This window comes from Cydia fagiglandana, chromosome 4, assembly GCF_963556715.1.
Source record: "Cydia fagiglandana chromosome 4, ilCydFagi1.1, whole genome shotgun sequence".
Lineage (NCBI taxonomy): Eukaryota > Metazoa > Arthropoda > Insecta > Lepidoptera > Tortricidae > Cydia > Cydia fagiglandana.
The window spans coordinates 22,316,573-22,339,341 of record NC_085935.1 but is presented as its reverse complement, the minus strand read 5'-3'; the positions used below and the strand labels follow the sequence as shown (position 1 = coordinate 22,339,341).

Below are 22,769 nucleotides of genomic sequence, written 5' to 3'. Positions count from 1 at the left end.
ATAAATTGGAAATAAAGAAAAATAGATTGGAAGTATGAGTAAGTAGCTGTGTTGTGGTCATCGTTATAAGAACAATTTTTTTTTTGTCGTGGATTAGTTTTCCTTAGATTTGGATAAAAATCTGTTTTGAAAGGCTACTCATTCTGGGTGGAATAAATACGAAATCACTATTCGGGATAAAAAAATTGATTATTTATCATGAGTAACGAAAATATTAAATTAGATTAGTAAGTATCTTCGCGGGTCTCTGAAGTGTTCGGCGTTCAGGGGTTATAATGATAACACAAGAGTCGAGTAAATACTGAATATATTGGTAGAAAGCGCTCGCCTTATATACTATAACAGCCGTATTCATAAACAGTTAGAGCATTGATCATCAGTTGCTGATAACCGGATGTCACAAAACGTGATTCATAAACACTTTTTAGCGCTAAACAGTTGATCATCTCTTTATTAAATCCTCGGAAAGTTACGGAGCCGAGGACCCTTCTTTATCTGTTTATTATCTGCTATTTTACAAGATGGCGGTCACGAAACAGCTGATTTTGGCAAGAGTGACAAGAGCAAGAGCAAATAGTACGTTTTGGTTAAAATCCCAAATGTGAATGGAAAACAACTTTAATATGTGCAATTACGTATTACATACCTGGATATAGTGCGAAAATGGCGCGAAACCTAAATATCCCGCTTTTTATAAGTTGTTTATGTGATTTTGTGTATGGTGATTTTCGTTTAACCAAAATATCGAAGAAGGCAACAGAATTCTATGATCGCGTAGTCGGAAAAATGCATCATAAACGGAGCGAGTTCCTCCCTCACAGCTATTAGGCGTTTGGAGAAATAGGTACTTAAACCGCCAGATTCACTTAAATCTATGCGGGCCAGCTTCATTGCTCGCCATACAATCGCATTTTCGAAACCAAGTTTGGCTTGGCAAGTAATATTAGAGCGTTCCATGTTCCTAATTAAAAATATTTGGAGGAGTCGCCATCGTCGGACACGGCGAGGACTTACTTATATTTGTGCGTAAACCCTTTAGTTATTCATTATTACCACTTGCCAGAAACGTTGTTTTTAATTTAAGATCAGGGTGTTCGCATTTCGCAAACTTAAATTTAATTGCATTTCTTGCGCACATTATACCTACCTATATAATATTATAGACCCTGTAAGAGTACATCAATCTCGTTCATAGTTTGCAATTGAATAACTAACCATTATACCTAATGAGATTATAATATTTACCATAAGTTAACTTGTTTTATAGACATATTTAACCGACTGTGTTTAATAAAAAATATCACAGGTAAGTAGGCACTACTTAAAAGTATCAACTTATTTACAGGTAAAAGAAGTGTGCACTCTTGTCAGTCTGGTAAAGTGATGAAAAATCTGAAAAAGTCACGGGTATATGCAGTCATTGCATAGGCAGTTTGCTCAATATTGGCTTTGAGCATAACAATTTGGCCTCCAGGTAAAAATATTGCAAGCTGAACTTTATAGAATGAAAGTTTCATTTATGTCAACTAATTATTCAGTATAGTCATCCAGGTTGGATTCTATACCTACCTGTTCTTGACGCTAAGGTTTCCAGTGCTCCCAAAAATGCACTGTCGGCTATTTGTAACTCCGCTAGTTGCCTGTAGGCTGCAGTGCTTAATATCAGATGGGCAGCACTAAACTTGTCCTTGTCATTGTCTGGTATTCAAAAATACCTTTTAATTTTATTCTACATAAGAACCATTAATTACCAATATTATTTTTGAACTTCTTTGAACTAGGTACATAGCATGAACTTACCTATGAATATCTACTTTACTTTATATAAATTGTACACTTTCATCAGAACAATATTGCAAACACATGAATATCATAAATATGTGCAAAATAGGGTCCTACTTTCCTTTTTAGAACTCTCAAAATGATTTGCTATTATGGTATTTATATGAAAATTTATTTTCTAATAATAATCTGGTGCTTTATTTTATACATGGTATGGTGTGACATAATTTATTTTAAGTACAGGAAACATCCCTATTAGACTGCTAGATACATTTAAGATTTTATTGCATTGTAATTAGAAAAATGGAATTTTGAGTATTTCAATATGGGTACAGTCGCCTGCAATAATATGTTACTCTTCGAAGGCTGCAAAAATGTGCAATGCTCTTATGGGCCTTTGTTGTGTAACATATTATTGCAGGTGACTGTACATCATTAATAAAAATTGTACAAACCTTAACAAGTCAAAAAATATATTTAATTAGTAAAATAAAACACCAATTAAATTAGAACAATTTTATTACTTCAACCTAAATCAAGCTAGGTTTTCATTTTGATGTTTTTTTCTTTTAGGTTCCTTGCTGATTTCCTGCTGGGACTTGCAGTGTACGGAGTCAGTTACACTTCTCTGACCAATATTCACAGCTGTTCACAGGCCACAGCTTTTCTTCCAAAGCCTGGAGTTATTCAACAATAACAGTGGCTAATGATGGTACTTTCAGGATCTGAAAAGATGCAATAATTTGAATAAAAGTATTTTTGTATTCAACAATTTTCTTTAATTTTTAGCTTATGATATAATGGATGTACTTAAGTTAGGGTCACATGATTCAATATAGTTATGGTAACTAAGTATCATTTTAAGCTATAGACAGAGATCAATATGACTTCATTTATTATTCATTACCTATTAGGTACTATAATATGATATCATTGTACATTGACCTTGCAAACTCTCTGGAATAGATGTCCAAACTGTCTGATGAGATATAGATTAGCCAACTTAATTATAACCAACTGTACGCAGAAAACATCTTATTTTTAATCAGCAGGTACACAGTATCTATACACACACCTGTACACTGGTATTTAAATACTGCCTAATTTGTGAACCATCCTTCCTCGTAGTAAGTAGGTTGGCTAGGTGATCGAGTATAATAACCATCGCATTGTTCCATGCATAAAATAAATACCATTACAAAATTATTACTAATGACACGATGACAAGAAGTAAACTCGCGACACAACGGCTTGTTACAATAAAACATCACTTGTACATAAAATTATCATTTGGTTCCATTGTATGGTTAAGAAATATAATACCTATAATAGGTAGGTACCTATGCATAATTTTAAACAAATACACCAAGCTCCACAAAGCACGGATAAATTTACCAAATTTATAAGTGTTATAACCTTTAAATAATGTCAAAGCCGTCAATGCAAGTGTCAATCTTAACATGTTCAGATACTACATTTTATGTTACGTACCTATGTCTATAATATATTATAAATAGATGGTCATGCCCAAAATTTGAACTGTACCTAGAGTTATCATCAAAATCGCTGCAGACTTTTCTTTGTCTAACTCTAAACACTGCAGGTATGTAAGGTAAACAAGAAAGTATAGGACATTGTTCATACCTGATTTAGTGAGTCTGAATGGACTTCGTTTTGTTGACCCGTTGTGAATTTCTGCCGCAACCAGAATAAATTAGTGTGAACTCATGAACCATTATTCAATGGTTCTTCTTGCGGAGGCGAGTGCGGTCTGGTACGGTATCTGGCATCGACTTCTTCTCTTCGCTAATTATGCACTTCTCGGTTAGTTTGAAAGAACCCCACTTCTTTCGACTCCATTCCACATAATATTGAAACTAAAAGCAATAAGATATAGGTATATCAACATTGCAGTGAACTCATATTATTACTTGTTGCTGTATAAGATACTTGTCTGTAAACGTAGTTACTCACCAAGTTTTATAAAATTTCCGGCCATGCAGCAATCTTTAATTATTTTTGTGGCACAGAAGCTATTTTAATAAGAGATAATTCCGAAAATTAGTCAAAATAGTAAATCAACTTCTTCATGATATTACGATTGGCCGCTAGTGCTGCTGTCAAACTTTTTTTTTAATTTAATGTTCAGCCATATTTTAGTCTATGATGCGCCAAGATGCCAACATAACGCGTCTAATCTGCTTATTAGTTAAGAAGCCCCTAATAAACGTTTATAAATCATGGTTCTTATCAACGGCTTATTAAGCCTAAACAGCGGATTAGCTAATAAGCTGATCATTCCTCATTTAAGGATTTTTTATGAATACGGCTGTAAGGTTTTAACAGGTTTAATCGAGTGGAAGTTATGGCAATGGTCATTAAACATTGTATAATAAATTACAGTAAGTCAAGGTTTATGGCATCGTTAACTTAATGTTCTATAAAGTAGTAAAATACATATGTGGGAGATAGGCATCAAGTATCAGCTGTATCAGCTGATAGCAGCTGTGTATGATCTGACTACACTACAGCTTTCCCGTTTTTTTTTTTTAAGACAATAAAATATATAACAAGTATTATTTTTTGGCTTAAGTGAACTTATATCTATGGTATACATATTGGTTCTTAAAATTATGAATATAATAAAAATCTTAATGCTATTTGGATATACAATTTGCTTACATGCTTATTTCTAAGATTACATGTTCCTTATATGGTTATGAAATACATTGTTACATTAACATGTGTTTACTGTTATTGAAACTGTTATTATGATATTTAATTTGTTAGGCATTATTGATTAATTCTCTGTGTCATGGAGATAGTGGTTCCTTATATGGATGGTGGTATGCGATGGGATGTTAGGTTTTCTGTTACATTATTTATCTTATAGCTATAAGTGCGGTTTTGACATTTAGTATGTCTCTTACTTATAATTATTCCTATGTAACATTAGATATACTACTGTAAACAATGCGTTGCTTGCTTTCTTATGTTGTAATAAGGAAGATGGGGATCCTTTTTTGGATTCTGTCGGCTTGGTAAGTTTAAAGGTGATCGGTTTTAAATTGCATTTGTAAAATAAGTAATGTGAATTGTTAGATTATCAGATTAGTTCCGTCGCTTGCTTCGCGGATTTGTGTCGGTCGATCGTGGAACTTGTAATTACGTTTGAATTTGACTTGTGTGTTTGTGTGTGTGTTTCTTGTGTCTGGTGTGCCGAAAAGGTGAGTTCTAATAGTAATAGTGCTTTGTTCTGTTTTGGTGTATAGTTAAAATTTTTTGAACTGATCTTGTTCACTTACCTGTACTAACAATGGCATTGTTCTATTACAATCCTATTATCTGGTGGATGGTAAACCACAAATTAGGATAATCACCTCGTAGTAAAAGCAGATTATAACCGCCTTGAAATGTTAGTATAGATTAACGACTCTATTTCTTTAAACAATAGACTACAAAATACACTAACTAAATAATGGCTAACCTAACTTTTTTGCATTTAACCACCATCGACACTCAAAAAGAATGCACTCAGTAGAAAAACAGCTATGAGATACCATACAATTTCATTATATTATCGGCTCTATAGTCTTATCATAAGGATAAAATTGCTTTGAAGGTAAGAATAACACTTCATACGTTTTGCATTTAGAGATAACAGATGTGCCGCCAGGGTCGTACTCGCATTGTTGCAATTGATATGCACGTGGTTTATCTGTTTATGTCGGAATGTTATTTAGTGGTATTTTTTTCTGACCTATACCTAAAAGTATACCTAATAAAAGAGCGAGCGAGACACCAATAAAAAATAATTACCTGGCCTGTTATCAAATTGTGTGTGTTAAGATTATAGGCATATTTTTGTATAAGAATCTGTTGATTTTGGACACATGCGATTATTTTTTTATATATACACTTATGTAACTTTTTTTGCCTCTAGTAGCATGTAAAACATTTCGCAGATTGAATATTGATATATATTTGTATAAGAACTTGTTGATTTTGATTAAATGTGATTATTTTTGTTAACTAATGTGTATAATAAATTATTATTAATAATTATACATTTTTATCTTTCTACATATTTTATTTAACACCAGAATACGTCCCTGTCGTGGCTAAGGTGCATGTGACTTTCCAAAAGATTGAATATGATATTATCTTTTTAGACCATTTTAACCCCATTCAACAAGAAATAAGGTTTAAAATTCAATATACATGCAATGTACTTCGAACTTATTTTGTAAGTAAATTGGTTGGCGCCTACGAGAACAAAAGCAGATAATAGGATTGTAATAGAACAATGCCATTGTTAGTACAGGTAAGTGAACAAGATCAGTTCGAAAAATTTTAACTATACAATGTTTTCTTTTCCTAATACTAATATTTTTAAATTTTGACCTTAGGCTTGAAATACTGTGTAGGGTTAATACTGGGTCCATCTTATCTCTATCTTCCTTTTTTTTTATTAATATTAAGTTTCCTACGTTATTGTTACATGAATAATTTTTTTTCATACTTTTGTTTTTTAAGTTGTTTTGTCTTAATTAAATTATGTCTAGCATCCTCCTGGGACTTTTGTAATCTATACTTAAGTTCTACATTGGGTAATAATAACTATGTGGTTAAAAGGATTTTTCTACATTGATGACGCAAAACTCGTATTGTAGTATAATACAATACTCTAAACTTTTAAATTAAGTGGTATTCTTTTGAGTGAAATAAGTTTTGTATTATTTTATATAAGTATGTGTTTTTTTTATTATTATTACATTGACCTATTGTGGGTATGGTAAATAGGTTGTTAGGTATCTTTGCGAATTTTCTTCGACATTCAAACTGGTCATTAATTCATTAATTTATAATTATATTATGGACACAATACAACGTGTATTGTATTTACATGTAAGGTATTTTTTTTGTGATTTAATTGTTTTTTTTTTTTTCATTAATTTAACTTATTTTTAATTAAGTATTTTTTTTTTAATTGATTTGTTTATTATTATCACTGTAATTGTAGGTATTTATTTAATGTTGGTATTACGTTTTTTTTTTTATTTATTTAATTAATGTTCTTTGACTTCTTTGTTTTAATTTTATTTTATTCATAAACATGTTTAGTACGTAATTTATTGTATTATTTATTTATTTACTTCTCTGTTTTGATTGATAGTTGTTTTTTTATTTATTTATATGTATAGTATAATGCTATATCAGATTTTTATATGTACTTATTTTTTTTTTTACAGGCTGTTTTTTTTTTAACACATGTTTATATTTATAAACATACTATGTGTCCAAGGACCTCCATGCAAGGTAACTCGACCCTATCATGATGTCTCAAGGATTCAGTGCTTGTAAAAGAAAAATATTATTCTGATGTGTTATAGTGTGTATTATTTTTTTGCTTAAGGTTTATGGCATCGTTGATTTAATGTTCTATAAAGTAGTAAAATACATATGTGGGAGATAGGCATCAAGTATCAGCTGTATCAGCTGATAGCAGCTGTGTATGATCTGACTACACTACATCTCAACTATCCTTCCTTCTAAAACTGTTACGGTAAACATATATACTTATTATAATTTAAAATAAACAGCTGATGCCTGATTCGTCTCCGACATTTGGAGCATAACCAGGCGTAGCTCACTCAGCGATTTCGTCGCTTTGCTACAGGTAACTAAAATTACATCCGTTCCACCCCATTTTTGGGGAAAGCCATAAGCCGCGCGTGGCGCTGTCGCCACCTTGCGGCCATATCTGTGCTGATTGTAACAGAGCGTTTTGTTAGAGAGTGAGTCTTCTGTACCTAGAACTATTATCTTTTCTGTGGCATAACCTAGAATGTTCCAAATCATGTAATTGTATCGCAGCGGCAGCGAATGCCGGAATCGGGAGTCAATCAGCAAGTTAAAATTACACCGGAACGTCCGGGGCGGACGCAGTACGTAATTACACTCGGCCTAAACTCGTGGATTATTGCGGCGAACTATACTTAGCGGACAACTACTCTATTACACGGTAGTTTCTGAAGTATTAGTCTAATAAGGGTGTTTAACACGAGAGAAGGAGGGGACGACCACTCGAGTGACCGCGTCTCCATACAAGCATACCTCGCAGTCCCCGTTTTCCTCATTGGATGTTACCTTTATAGAAAATATATTTACGCATTGTTATGCACGCCTATTAACCACAGTACCTATAGCTGTGTCATGTTTTCGCATCTAGCTCTTAAAAAAATCACAAAATCCAAGACTCAAACCAATGGACATTGGGACGTAGCTATGGTCGATATACAATAAATAAATAGTGTAAAAAATATTTTTCATGATGTCAATATCGACAATATCCAGGAAACTGGGGACTACGTTTGTATGGGGAAGCGGTCGTCCACTATACCTTCTAACAGCAACCATCTTAAATAACTATTCTGGACCTTATACCATTGAAATAAGGATTATAATTTGTCAATTAAAGTGACAATTATAGGTTAATAATACACTCGAGCTACCTATCATAAAAGTAAACATGTCTGTGATTTGGCTAGCGGTACAATGAATCCCGTATATTTGATTGAGCACTTCTGCGATATGGCTTGTGGCTTGGGTGGCCTGAATTTTGATTAGTTTCAAGGAAAAAGATGTAGAATTTTAGTTCAGCACTCAGCAGGGTCATTACCATTATCTTTGACATAATTCTAAACTTTGACTAGTAGTGACTCCTGTGGCCTATTTTATAAAGCTACAAGTTTGAAGTTACATACAACGACAAATACAGATACAAGTTAAATTGTAACTTGTAGCTTTATAAACTAGGCCACTGCAGTCTTATGGATGACTCACGTTAGATCGGGCCGTGCCCGGGCCGGAGCTTCTGGCGCAACGTTTTCTTTGGAAAGCTTCACGTGATCGATTGTCATGTCATAGAAAAGTAAGCTCCGAAAGCTCCGGCCCAGACACGGCCCGGTCTAACGTGAGCCATCCTTTAATCAGCTTTAGAACCTACGTCGATTAAAGGTAACGTTCGAATGTCATCTGCAGCTGCATTACTCCTGCGTCGACGTTGTTTTCCGCGGCCGTATCTGTCAACTCGCTTGATAACATGAAGTCATATTCTTCGCCGCATTAGGACGTGCATGCGCCGAATGCCATTCGGTCATTATTTTATTAAGGTAATTAACAGATATTACACGTACAGCGGCGGCATCAACGACGCCGCAACTTTTTTTTATTTTTATTTTTTTTATTATGAATGGGCTTACTCATGGCCACAGACTAGCCGAGGCGTAGACGTGGCCTACGATGGAGCGAGCTCGCCCAGAAGGTGCCTGTTCACTCTTGATTTGAAGGTTGCCAGGTTATAAGAACACGGAAATATAGACGCCGGCAAGGGATTCCATTCCTTGGCAGTGCGCATAAGGAAAGTAGAAGCAAAGCGCTTCGTGCGAATTGGTGGAATATATACCAAGTAAGGATGGAAACCGGCCGTGCGTCTAAAAGTCCGATGGTAGAATGGGGACGGTGGAATAAGCTCGTGTAGCTCTTGGGCACACTCCCCGAAGTGCAACCTGTAATGCAGTTGACATTCGAACCCTTTGCGATCAACGATCGCATCAAAGAGTACAAGAAAAAATAACAACGTTCTTTAGGAAATTACATAATTAGTGAGCAGAAACAGCAAATTACCCCCTATTAGGTAACAAAGATCTAGCCGGACCTTGAACCTGCGCAGCGCCGAATCGTGCGCGAGCGACGTGACGTTGTTAGCGCACGCGCGGGCCGTGACGGGTGCGGCGCTAGTCTTCTGTAACGAGGTATCTACTTGGAAATAAGAAAAACTTCTTACGAACTTCGAACTATCTGCCTTCGTGGTCCCATTAATTCATTAAAGCTTAATTTTCACCTTTCTCCAATCAATATACTGAGTCATGCTGACACTTTATAAAATGTAGGTACCTCTGCAATCTGCAAACGTCTAAGGACGAAGATAACCAAAGGTACACTCAGGCCAATGTTCTCGTCACAAAAGAGGAAACCGAAGATTGTATAAAATGTAGAAGTGGTATAGCTGACGCAAAGTACAAACTTTATCATGATAAAATAAAATCCAAGTATAATAATTAAAAAACCCCGGCAAGTGCGAGTCGGACTCGCGCACGAAGGGTTCCGTACCATAATGAAAAAAAAAACGGAAAACATGCAAAAAAAAAAACGGTCACCCATCCAAGTACTGACCACGCCCGACGTTGCTTAACTTTGGTCAAAAATCACGTTTGTTGTATGGGAGCCCCATTTAAATCTTTATTTTATTCTGTTTTTAGTATTTGTTGTTATAGCGGCAACAGAAATACATCATCAATGAAAATTTCAACTGTCTAGAGCTATCACGGTTCGTGAGATACAGCCTGGTGACAGACAGACGGACGGACAGCGAAGTCTTAGTAATAGGGTCCCTTTTTACCTTTTGGGTACGGAACCCTAAAAACGAACATTTTTGATTAGCGAACTTGCGCGGGACACGCACACGTGATAGGTACTTAGTTTCTGAGATTTATTTTGTTTTAACCAGCTTTGAACAGCGCTACATCTGCATATGTATTATCCCATCCCAATACGTAAATATTTTCAAGCAAAATACAAAGCTTACATAAACAACATCTTGCGAAGTACCAAATAGATTACTCATTATCTTTCAGGAAAAACTCAGTAAATGGTAATTTACGATTTTAATACATCAAGTTAGCATTGTCCGTCATCTTCCTTGCGATGCTATCGGTATTGCAGCAATCAACTTTGCCTCTCAATCTGTGTTCCAAACATTTGATTTTGAACTCAGTTACGATACTACAAAGTCGATTTTCGTGTAAATTTGTTTGGAAAATATTAACTGTCATCTTAATGCGTAGACGCGGATTTGATGGATCTCGTATAAATAATGGGAATCCTATTGTGTGGTGTGTAAACAGTTCCTTATTGCGTTTTTTAGACTTGAGTTGACTTGGGACTTTGAGTGGTTTTGCCTGGTTTCAGATAGGTGTTGCTGAGATAATGATTTAATGATAGTTATCTATATGACAGACAATGATAATGATTTTATAAGTCTCCGCAAGTAAATAATGAAAGGACATGTGCCGGAAATTAAGGCGCAGTAGGTCGATCGTTAGATGTTGCCTCATTTCGAAGTTTGTTTCTTTAGGTAGGTGAGTACCTAGCCTAATCTACACATAGGTACTTAACTTGCGTCAACAACCAAAAAAGTAATAAAATAAAAAAAAACACACTGTTTGACGCAAATCCCGCCAATTAAAATAAGACGTTACCCATGACGTCAATCATTGCACCATTGTTACACCGTCTTTTGTTTTACAATGAAAAATCTCCCGCCGACTTTATCCGGTCTTTAATTTTACTATTTATCACTTATCCAATTAACACCAAAAGGTCTTATCTCCTTTAACTTTTACAGAGAAATACGGCTTTTCTTTTGATTGCAGTTTTTAAGAGCTTTCCAACGCCTACGGAGGCGGCGCGGCGTGGTGAAGAAACGCATCAAACATTACTCGTTCTTTATTGCGCTCTTTTATGCATCTGCCCAGCAAAGCATCGATGGATTGACCATTAAGGGTTACGCCCACATGCCAAATTTAATCTTCCAAAGTAAAATAGTCGTAAACGACAACGTAGTCTAGGTATATTGGACTTTTTATAAGTAATACAGTCTAATTGACATGACGGCGCCATAGCCTACGAGAATTGAAACAATTGCATAAGGGCATTGATTTTTACTTCCATTAATTATTTTTTCTTTCGTTACCTTTAGCTTACAACAATTGAGTAATTGTTCTTCCGCTTTAACTTTTGCGTAAGCCATCTTAAGTTATGTAAAAAAATAGATTGGCAAACGATTTTATTTTTCCACAAGAAGGTAAGTATGTTTATTTAGAAAATGCTCTTAAAACATATAGCATTGTACCTATATTTCAAATAGTTACTTCCTCTTGCAATAGTTACATTTCCTTTCGCACCAAAACAATATTCGTTACTATTTCAATTTCGTATAAAAAGGATGTAAGCCCAAGTGGAACAAAACATCCTGCGATACAAATATAGCGCTATTCTGAAATCCTTTAGCAATGCAAAGTTGGTGGCGAGTTCTTGCGTCAGCTGATGTTTATTCCGTCAGTTGCAACTGGCAAAAACAACTCTTCATAAATATGGAGGGAACGTGCTGAAGTCACTATAAGTACTTGTCACGAATTTGATTTATTTAGCCGTATGGCGATAGAGTCAAATACATAAACATTTCAAAAATTTAAAAAGTCCATCTTAGCTATCTCTGCATAGACCTCGCAGTAACATTGCATAGAAAGTTGTGTCATTATCTTAACTGAAATCCTTGGTTTAAATATCTATACTATAAATAATTGTGCCGGGGCCATTGTGTGGGTTTAAAACTCAAACATGGCATATTCTTTTTGATCACACAAATACAAAATCGATAATATTATGTTGAAATGATATCAGGCTCAACTCCACTGTTAATTACTTTAACTTGTTTTGATCACTAAATAACTTAAGCTTGAACATAAAGCAGCCGATGCCGTTTAGGTAAATCTGCAATGTTTATACGAGGTGTGGATTGAGAATGGTCAGAGAACTGTTCTATACCAACTTCAAAGCGAAGTAAACCGGAACGACTACTGTAAACTGCCCTAGATTATAATTATTCTAAAAATGATGCCACGTACGGTTCGCACCTGGATTTCTTCAACCTGAAAAGAGAAAAAAAACTACGAAAATTAAACTCTGTCGCGTAATCCCAAACATATTTAGCTTGATAGCAGTAGGTTAATCCTCAGGGATAAATATACATCTTCAAGAATAGGGTGTCCATAAAAACATTGAAATGCAAGGCTTTTTATTGTTTAATAAATTATTATTTTGGTTACCTAGTAAAAAGTCAAAAAGACAATTGAAATGCAACTATTCTATACTCTGAAAACGCAACTTTATCATTCTCGCAATTGGATGGTTTTGATCACCTTGAAATAAGTGACTATAATAACGTATCAATGGCAAAGCTGCAACCACACCTTAGCTATTGTTGAACATCATTTCTAAAATATTACGCTTCATTAGGTAATAAAACTATAAATAAATAAAACCACCTTTAACGATACTGACTAAAGAAACTCTAGCTAGATATTACAATCGCCTATATCAAAAATCCTCCTCCAATCCAGAGCTGAAGGCTACATTTTTGAATAGGCTCTGAAATATGAGTATTTTTTCGAGCTATTTAAGTGCTCATAAATTCGAAAAGGCTTTATTTTCAAAGCGTTTATTTTAACATAAAATTGTTTCTAAGCCCGCAGGATATTTCAACAAATTCGTAAGTTATAATTTGCGGTCGCACTCCTACTAGAACACTTTAAAATGTCGTCATACAAACATGACATGCTCTGCGGAGCGTAACATTGCTTTACCGGTAGGTACGTACACATCTACTTAGCCTAGTGGGTATAAGGTAGTATCAGTAGGTATATTGAGTATTGCATTTATAAATAATTAATACAATCAGGAGTTTCTTTTAGAATTTGCGGATATCCGTATTATATAAACCAAAAATATTACGTTTCTAATCCGCGTAATGATTTAATAATCATATATAGTATAATATTATATACTTATACAGGTTGATTCAGGAGACGTGAGCAGGACTAACACTGCGCATCTCGTAAATTATAAGCAACTGTTTCGTATCAGTATTAGTGAGGTTAACGTTAATTTTGTAGTCGTGTTGAAAAAAAAAATTATCAATTTATTTACGACATGCATGGCCACCCTAAAATTAGAACACCAAACTATCGATATTTGTGTCAAATTGAATGTCATCACTGTCATCACGGTCTGGTTACTTTTGAAAACTCGTATCTCACCAAGTTTGACAGTTTATTTTCTTCGTAATCAAAATGCTGTCATTACGGTAAAAGAGGTTTTATGTTTAATAATTAGGTTTTGTAGGGTGACCAAGATTGTAGAGAATTAAATTTGCCCTCACCAAAAAGTTAAAAAATAGGAAAAAGTGTGGTTGTTTTACCTAAATACTACGGTGATCTATCAATTACCAGTTACTGAGTCTGTAGGATTAGTCCTGCTCACGTCTCATGAATCAGCCTGTATATTATATAATTTATAGTAACTACCCATGTACTTCCATTTAAAAACGTGAAAAATGATATTAATTGTCTTGTTCAACCTCAAGATTCAAGATCCAGTCGGTTCGTATTGGTGGCCTCGGGCTTTTCGCATTTTAAGGGTAAGCACCCGACTATTAGCTTATACTTATGAGGTATTGTTTCTGCTGTTTAAATGTTGAACTGTTTTATACATATAGATGATACCCAATGCTCTTTGTAAAGCAGCCTCGGGCTTTTTTGACCATTTTAAGGGTTGAACGACCCACCCATAATCCGCCACTACGCATATACAAGTCGTCAACAGCCTTGACACGCGCGCCGGCGGCATGCAAAACACCCGCGCCGTGTTACATGAATGACAATTTTGGATAATTCGTCTGTTTGATTATTGTGGCCACGTGGCACTCAGGAACAGTGGCAAAACTTATAATATTTCAAGTACCTACACCTAGTATAAGAAGTAGGTACTTTAAATACATACAAGTCCGTTTCTATATCCCATTAGATACTAAAGTGTCTTACGAAAGTCACGAATCAATAGCCATTCTACAAATTTGGATAAAATTTGGTATGGAGATAGTTTGAAGCCCGAGAAAGAACATATAGAATAACTGGTCAAAGGTTAACCGGAAGAGATCCCTCTGAGGGATAAGTTCGCCTTTGTACTTCTTAGTAATTGTATGTTATTTTTAATATGTCTTTTTGTACAATAAAGAGTTTACTTTACTACTACTTCTACTAGAATAGTTTTTATCAATCATCGTCAATTCGTCACCATTCCACGCAGACGACGTCGCGGGCAGAATTATGAATGAATTATTACCTAACTATATGCATTTATTGTGACATTGTAAATGTAACTGTTCAGTTCTGTCAAAAATGATTTACAGTAATGCAGTGTACAACTGCAACACAATCATATCTCGCGTAAATCAGTGGCCAGACGACGTTTACAGCAATCGCCCTTTACAATACGAGATTTATTAGTTATAAAACAAGAGATAAGCCCTGCATTTTGGGTGTTCCAAGGTTTTTGCTGGCATCATTTTTATAGCATCGTTTTATGACTCAAAAAGTTAAGTACAGTTATAATACCTTTGGAGTCAGATTTTTTTTTGTTTATGTTATTTACTTTTACGTTAATCGACTTGAACACATACCTATGTTCCTACGTGGCCCCGACCCGAGACGTTCAAGTACGAATGTTTATGGGTGCTTCAAGCCTGCCAAATTGCGGGAAAACAAAAACTAAACAATAAGAAACGATTGTCAATCGCATAGCAAATCTGTTAATGGGTGGCTCCAATCAAAATTTCTGTAACTGTTATGGTAACATTCCATTCCTAACCGCAGCTGCACTACCGGTACTGAACACGTCGCTGTCATTGTCAATTTCCATAGTAAAATTGACAGTAGTGCAGCTGTCGTTGGAAATGGAATGTTACCCTTAATAAGTTATTAGTGTCTGAATGAAGTCTCGGTTTTGATTTCAGTTTCGGTAGGTTTCGGCAAATCTTAATTCGGTCGAAGATTCATCGGTTTCGAACAAAAAACTGTTGAACCTTTCGGCCTCGCTGAATTTGCATTTTCGGTAGCGTCCGGCCGAGATTTCAGTTTGGGCAGATTTAGTCATAAAATCATGTAGATTCGATTTCGGGCGTAACTTAGTCGACCGCCCTACCGTTTCGATTTCGGCAAAAAATCCGGTTTCGATCGACACTGGAAACCAGCCAGCCAGCTGCAACCCACCAAACATCTTGACAAAACATACGCGAACAAAAATAATCTACTTTCGCGTTATATCCCAGAAATTCCAGCACAAAACTCTAAAAATGCAGTAAACTTTTATGCATTTGTCGTATTTTTACACCCTACCAAATATATACGACAAAAAAGTTGTTAGATTTAAAACAACGTAAATTCTAAGCATTAAAGTTCACTTTTCAATATAACGGTTATGTTAAGATAAGAGTTTAAAATAGTAGCAGTCTTATGCTTCGTATTTAAGCGAAAAGTTTCTAGCTAGAGGCTAAATGTATATGAAGACACCGCATTAGATTGACTAGACTAGAGCAGCGGTCGGCAACCTTTTAGCAGCCAAGGGCCACATAGCAGTTTACGAAGTGGACGCGGGCCGCACTTTGTTAATATTTATGACTTTATACAGATATTGTCATTGGTCAATATTAGGTACATACAAAATAGCCAGGGAGGCTCGCGGGCCGAAAGTGAGAGGTTCGCGGGCCGCTGGTAGCCGACCGCTGGACTAGAGAGTGCAACTGGAAAATTATCAATATGAAATACAGATAGTTTACCAGTTCACCAGTAATTTCTATACAAATTATTATCGGTTGCATTACCTAAGACTGACGCATGGAACGGCGCGTTTGAAATCGGAACCGCGCGCTTTCCTAATTGCTCCTGAAATAGCTGCGCGCGCGCCGCTAAACGCCACCTGGCCGCGGTGACCATGCTGACAGTACGGTCGTGGAATAACGACGCGTAACTGAACAATTAGAGAAAAACCAATGATAGATAGAAAACACATTTAAAAAACAATTGTTTAATTAAACATATATAGAGGCAGACAACAGGCTGTCTTGTCGCTTAACTTGCTTTAGGCTTCTTTGCTTATTATACTTAAAACTTACATGTATGTTCCGTTTTTATATTGAATACGAGGGTCACATTTTATACGACGAATGTTTTAAGCGGCTTAAATATTCGTACCTACCAGTTAAAACCTAATCAGACATTAAACACGCACCGCACCCTGCATATATATGTAGATGCATACAATGAAATGTACCAAAACAATGCTTTGCAATCACCAATTTATACTTAGCTACATTAACTCACTCAGTCGTTTACGAGAATAGAGAGTTAGAATTCATCTATTGAGGAAACAGATGTAATAAGTAGGAATATTTCGAGTATTTCGACAAAGAGGGCGATTCAAGTGTGTTGACTATTGACAGATGGATCGAATGTGGCTGAAGATAAGCATGAACGATTAATTAAAGAATTAACTAAAGGAGAATGGGCACTTTAGTATGGGCAGTGTCCCATGGATGTATACTGATGAGATATATTTCGTTTTAAAGCTCTTAATCGTAGTATCATTTTATTGTATGGCACCAACCTTAGACAACTTGCAGGGACCGAGCTATATACAAAAAAAAGTTGCGCACATAAGCAGTTATTTTTCATAATACGCTTTATATAATAAGTTGTAGCGTATTTTAATAGAAAGTATATGAAGAATGGTTTATGGTTTTTGTATCAACACCAACGATTAAGTATTTAAAGGGTTTGAGTTTACGGTTTTACAAAATCGTCATACTAAAAATTACTTGCTGTACAGTGGAATAAGAGTGTATACACATGTCATGTATATCAAAGTATTAGTATAAGCTATTTTTCGTATAACATAGCTGAGGTTATACGCTTGCAGGAATCGAAATAAATGCATTTAATGAGTTAATTAATTGTAGTTAATTAAGCCTTAATTTTTCTACTCACCGCTAGATGTCGCAACAAGTCAAAATTCAACTTGACGTAAGGCATTTCTAAAAATTGCGGTTATCTCGACAGTCTTACTCCATCATTTTAAAAAATATAGATAGTTGACCAATAATGTCTATGGACTTTCTAAAGTAATGTCAAGATGACGCTCAATGTAAAATTGTCAAAACGTGCAATTTAAAATTATGAACTGGTATTTGGTATTTACAAAATAGCATATTTTAAATGCGCTGGAATTTTGTGCAATGAAAGACATTCCATTGATATATTTTAAACCCGATGTACATTTATCTCAGCGAGTACCTCTTTGATGATCTTCACTAGGTAAGTAAATAAACGGCTAAACGTATAGATGTACAGGATAATACGTATAGATGTTGTTAGATTAGTTGTGATTTGTGATAGCACACGCAATAAGACCCATGGAGCGCCCGATGTTAAGATTTAGGGACTCCTGCAAGCGCGACATCTATGATGTTTTGGCATCGGTACCGACGGCTGGGAGGAACGTGCTGCAATGAGACCCGAGTGGGAGCGAAGAAGCTCGACGAAGTGTATCTGGAAAACTTGAGACATAAAAAGCACAGGCGTCATCGGGCAACAAATACACACATGCGACTTACGCGGCAAGAATTGCCGTGCAGCGTGCAGCGATAGGCTTGTATAGCCATGGTAGGTTATGGGGGCCAAGTCAGGTCAGACCCGTTGGCTGCACCCATGGGTGTCGCCCAGGGCTTGTCAGTATCTATTAACACATTCTAGTAACGACCTTGCAATTGCAGCCACCGCTATTGCTATTTTAGTTAATGTACTCGGGTGATGTTGCAGGTATCAGCACCAAATATATGCAGTGAACCAGATGTCTCAGTGTAGTAAGCGGCAAATGACGTATCCAATCCAAAGCGCGCTTTCTGCATTTTTTAGTTGGACGTCGGACACCGAGGCTACTGAAGATCCAAGCTGGCAGCATTAAGATGGAGTAGGTGGAGTTCACCTCATTATTTAGACTTTATTATAGGACATAATATAGTAGGATTGGGGTTTCATCAACAACGCGAGCACTATTGTAAAAAAAGTTAGAGTTGAAAGATTTATTACACGACCCAACTGTTGCTACGCAAGTAAGGCACTTTTGGAACAAATGAATCAAGGTCCAGTTCTGATGACGGATTCTATGAGGGAACTCCTCAAATCTTAAAAACATAGGTACACATAGTAATATTAGATACAAGGTTTTAAGGACGATTTCATGTTTGGTTATTTGCCTATTCCTGTAAGTTTTTAGCAAATAAGATATTTATAATAACATTTGTGTCAAGGACAATTCCTAATGACGGATTCCAATAGAATCGAGGGAACTCCTCAAATCTATTTCTGTAAGTCCTTAGCAAGTAAGATGTTTATAGTAACATTTGCGCCAAGAACCATTTCTGATGATGGATTCCACAAGGAATCGAGGGAACTCTTCAAATCTATTTCAGTAAGTCTTTAGCAAATAAGATGGTTATAGTAACATTTGTGTCAAGGACAATTTCTAATGACGGATTCCAAAGGAATCGAGGGAACTCCTCAAATCTATTTCTGTAAGTCTTTAGCAAGTAAGATGTTTAAAGTAACATTTGCGCCAAGAACCATTTCTGATGATGGATTCCACAAGGAATCGAGGGAACTCTTCAAATCTATTTCAGTAAGTCTTTAGCAAGTAAGATGGTTATAGTAACATTTGTGTCAAGGACAATTTCTAATGACGGATTCCAAAGGAATCGAGGGAACTCCTCAAATCTATTTCTGTAAGTCCTTAGCAAGTAAGATGTTTAAAGTAACATTTGCGCCAAGAACCATTTCTGATGATGGATTCCACAAGGAATCGAGGGAACTCCTCATACCTATTTATGTACTTAAGTCTTTAGCAAGTTAGATGATTATAGTAACATTTGCTCCAAGGACCAGTTCTGATGATGGATTCCACAAGGAATCGAGAGAACTCCTCAAATCTTATAGGTTACATTTAAGTAGTTACTTTTGAATTTTCATGAACACTTCAAGTATTTTTATCTAAAAACGTAACACTTGATGAAGTGGCACAGCTGATGTAGATCAAAATGGAACTCTTCAATGACATGAATTTCACGTTTGGCGATATGTCTTCTCCTATAAGTCTTTAGCAAGTAAGATGTTTATAGTAACATTTGTGTCAAGGAGCACTTCTGATGACGGATTCCACAAGGAATCGATGGAAATCCTCAAATCTATTTATGTAAGTCTTTAGCAAGTAAGATGGTTATAGTAACATTTGTGTCAAGGACAATTTCTAATGACGGATTCCAAAGGAATCGAGGGAACTCCTCAAATCTATTTCTGTAAGTCCTTAGCAAGTAAGATGTTTAAAGTATCATTTACGCCAAGAATCATTTCTGATGATGGATTCCACAAGGAATCGAGAGAACTCCTCAAATCTTATAGGTTACATTTAAGTAGTTACTTTTGAATTTTCATGAACACTTCAAGTATTTTTATCTAAAAACGTAACACTTGATGAAGTGGCACAGCTGATGTAGATCAAAATGGAACTCTTCAATGACATGAATTTCACGTTTGGCGATATGTCTTCTCCTATAAGTCTTTAGCAAGTAAGATGTTTATAGTAACATTTGTGTCAAGGACCACTTCTGATGACGGATTCCACAAGGAATCGATGGAACTCCTCAAATCTATTTATGTAAGTCTTTAGCAAGTAAGATGTTTAAGTAACATTTGCGCCAAGAACCATTTCTGATGATGGATTCCACAAGGAATCGAAGGAACTCCTCAAATCTATTTCTGTAAGTCCTTAGCAAGTAAGATGTTTATAGTAACATTTGCGCCAAGAACCATTTCTGATGATGGATTCCACAAGGAATCGATGGAACTCCTCAAATCTATTTCTGTAAGTGTTTAGCAAGTAAGATGTTTATAGTAACATTTGCGCCAAGAACCATTTCTGATGATGGATTCCAAAGGATTCTATGAGGGAACTCCTCAAATCTTAAAAACATAGGTACACATAGTAATATTAGATACAAGGTTTTAAGGACGATTTCATGTTTGGTTATTTGCCTATTCCTGTAAGTTTTTAGCAAATAAGATATTTATAATAACATTTGTGTCAAGGACAATTCCTAATGATGGATTCCACAAGGAATCGATGGAACTCCTCAAATCTATTTCTGTAAGTGTTTAGCAAGTAAGATGTTTATAGTAACATTTGCGCCAAGAACCATTTCTGATGATGGATTCCAAAGGAATCGAGGGAACTCCTCAAATCTATTTCTGAAAGTCCTTAGCAAGTAAGATGTTTATAGTAACATTTGCGCCAAGAACCATTTCTGATGATGAATTCCACAAGAAATCGATGGAACTCCTCAAATCTATTTATGTTGGTATTTAGCAAGTAAGATGTTTATAGTAACATTTGCGCCAAGAACCATTTCTGATGATGGATTCCACAAACAATCGAAGGAACTCTTCAAATCTATTTCTATAAGTCTTTAGCAAGTAAGATTAACATTTGTGTTAATGACAATTTCTGATGTCGGATTCCACAAGTAATCGAGGGAATAATGTATTATATAAAGTATCATTCAAACAGGAAGAGTACTCTGACGATGAGATGTCTTCTCAGTTATAATTTTGCGAGATTTGGCATTTACAGTATATATATTGTATGGAGAGGACCGTATACAGTGTAAACTGTCACCGTACCCTTCGTTTTTAATATAAACTGAAAAAAATACTATAAGTAGTTTCAATTTTGCTAGAATAATAATTCACTATTTGTCTCTTTTTCATGCGGTGAATCCCTTTCCGCCCGGAATGGCAACGAGGTCTATCCAATCTAAAACCAAAAGTAAGTACGCAAGTTGTAAGTAATATTTATACCTTCTTAGTACTCGTAAAAGGACGGTGCTATGAAGATATTATTTTTTTACCGAATTCTAAATGAGGTCGTTATAAATTCTACCGTTTCTTGTCTTTATATGTTACCTAATATCAACTGAGGGAACTTCTCAAATTCTATAGGCATACATGTATCGACTTTATTCACTGTCATCAAAAACCAAGCATTTCCATTCAAATAAATGCCATTTGATGAAGTGGAACTTACGACCAGGACTAGGGTAGAAAAGTTGTGGGTTCAAGTACCACCCAAGACAGGAATTTTTCCACTTTTAATTTATTTCTTAGCTTAAAAGCATCGTTATTGCGTGATACAAAATTAAATTGATGGAATTCTTTAAATCTTGATGTACCCGAAGGGCAAAACTGTTTAGTGACGTTACTGTTTGGCCAGACAGGAACGAGTCTTTCAAATTGCTGCGTCACTCACAAGAAATACCTGTTGGTAAAGTCACTAAGTACCTGGGTAGGTACATACCTAGTAAAAACATGTCTATAGGTAGACCGACCGCTTAAAAGAGGCCTCGCCTGCGCGGTACGGGGGCGACGGGGAGGGACGACTAAGGGCGGCGGGGTCAGCGCCCGCACCTTCCCCACCGCCCTTAGTCGTCCCCATTGGAGACAAATGTTACCTAGCTACCCTAGCTACCCCACATGACGGTACTTATTTAAATAAAAAATTGAAATATAAAACTATTAATCTTAAAAAAAGAAACTAACTTCTAACATGTCTGGAAACTGGATCATCATCATCATCATTTCGGCCTATATACGTCCCACTGCTGAGCACAGGCCTCCTCTCATGCGTGAGAGGGCTTGGGCTATAGTCCCCACGCTAGCCCAATGCGGATTGGGGACTTCACATACGCCTTTGAATTTCTTCGCTGATGTATGCAGGTTTCCTCACAAGATATAATTGTTAATTATAATTTCAGAGACTATACGACACTAAAACAAGGATGCATCGAAACAAGAAAAATCAAGCATAGTTCAAGAAAAAAGCAAATTAATGTGTTATGTTGAGTTACTTATGTTGAGTTAGTTAGATATGTAAGGTTGAAAAATAAATCACAATGTGCATAGAATACAGAACCAATGGTTTGCACAATTAAACTATTAGGTGTAAAGATCGTACTACTTGTAGTAATATAATATTAATATTTCAATGATATTTCATTGATATATGCTTACTATATTATTAGGTAGGTACCTACACAGTCATTTGTATAAATATGGGTGCACAAATCATCTCAAGAATGTTCCATATTTTTAGAGTTGACTGTACATTTAATTCATAGGTTCTGTATTCTTAATGTACATGAA

The 22,769-nt window shown here is 35.6% G+C and overlaps 2 long non-coding RNA genes across 2 annotated transcripts; one reads left to right on the top strand and one right to left on the bottom strand.

Annotated features, from left to right (window-relative positions):
* Positions 1-337: 337 nt before the first annotated feature.
* LOC134664200 (uncharacterized) lies at positions 338-2,463 on the top strand. Its single transcript, XR_010098227.1, has 3 exons — positions 338-844; positions 1,346-1,474; positions 2,356-2,463. It is a non-coding gene; the product is annotated as an uncharacterized LOC134664200 (long non-coding RNA).
* LOC134664199 (uncharacterized) lies at positions 2,284-4,123 on the bottom strand. The gene is made up of 3 exons (XR_010098226.1): positions 3,757-4,123; positions 3,427-3,659; positions 2,284-2,507 (listed from the first exon to the last, which is right to left on the bottom strand). It is a non-coding gene; the product is annotated as an uncharacterized LOC134664199 (long non-coding RNA).
* Positions 4,124-22,769: the final 18,646 nt, after the last annotated feature.